Source organism: Myotis yumanensis, unplaced genomic scaffold, assembly GCF_028538775.1.
Source record: "Myotis yumanensis isolate MYYU_CA2020_CCGP unplaced genomic scaffold, mMyoYum1.0.hap1 SCAF_6, whole genome shotgun sequence".
NCBI classification, from domain to species: Eukaryota; Metazoa; Chordata; class Mammalia; order Chiroptera; family Vespertilionidae; genus Myotis; species Myotis yumanensis.
Window position 1 is genome coordinate 83,968,932 of NW_027223757.1, and position 1,240 is coordinate 83,970,171.

A 1,240-nucleotide genomic window follows, 5' to 3' on the forward strand; every position below is an offset into this window, starting at 1 on the left:
CCACATGCGCGCCCGCACGTGGTATTTTGTGGAAGAGCCACACTCAAGGGGCCAAAGAGCCGCGTGTGGCTCTCGAGCCGCAGTTTGCCGACCACTGTCCTAGGGTTATGAGAGAAACCTTGAGTTAGTTAGTCTATGTCCTGCACAACCCCTCAACAGTGCAGGGCATAGAGAGTACCAGACAGCATTAACATTAGGGTAAGTAGGATTTTCAGCAGCATGTCTGACCTTTGGTGAATGGACTCAGAGCTTTTACATTAAAAAAAAGATACAGGAGCTGCCGGAAGTGGAAGTCCCGCCTTTCTCGAGCTTTCTCTTCAGAGGCCTAGGCAATGCGGAGGACAGGAGCCTTCTGAGAGCCAACCACCGCCACCATGAGCCTTCTCAACAAGCCCAAGAGTGAGATGACCCCGGAGGAGCTGCAGAAGTGGGAGGAGGAAGAGTTGAACACGGGCCCACGCTCCGTGCTCACGCAGTCTGTCAAGAACAACACCCAGGTGCTCATCAACTGTCGCAACAACAAGAAGCTCCTGGGCCGGGTGAAGGCTTTTGACAGGCACTGCAACATGGTGCTGGAGAATGTGAAGGAGATGTGGACCGAGGTCCCCAAGAGTGGCAAGGGCAAGAAGAAGTCCAAGCCAGTCAACAAGGACTGCTACATCTCCAGGATGTTCCTGCACGGGGACTCGGTCATTGTGGTCCTGCGGAACCCACTCATCGCTGGCAAGTAGAGGCTTGCTCCCTGCTGTCAAAACTCACTCCCCCGTCCTGCAAAGACCCTCCCTTTGACACGAGAACAATAAAAGCCTGGTGTGTTTGTTTGTTAAAAAAAAAAAAAGTGCCAAGACCGGTTTGGCTCAGTGGATAGAGCGTCTGCCTGCGGACTCAAGGGTCCCGGGTTCGATTCTGGTCAAGGGCATGTACCTGGGTTGCGGGCACATCCCCAGTGGGAGATGTGCAGGAGGCAGCTGGTCGATGTTTCTCTCTCATCGATGTTTCTAACTCTCTATCTCTCTCCCTTCCTCTCTGTAAAAAATCAATAAAATATATTTAAAAAAAAAAAAAGATACATTATTGCCCGGCCAGTGTGGCTCAGTGGTTGAGCATCGACCTATGAACCAGGAGATCACGGTTCGATTCCCAGTCAGGACACATGCCTGGATTTCGGGCTCGATCCCCAGTGTGGGGCATGCAGAAGGCACCAATCAATGATTCTCGTCATTGGTGCTTCTAGCTCTCT

The 1,240-nt window shown here is 52.1% G+C and overlaps 1 pseudogene; it reads left to right on the forward strand.

Moving 5' to 3' along the window:
- Positions 1 to 367: 367 nt before the first annotated feature.
- Positions 368 to 756, forward strand: LOC139013207 (small nuclear ribonucleoprotein Sm D2 pseudogene; annotated as a pseudogene).
- Positions 757 to 1,240: the final 484 nt, after the last annotated feature.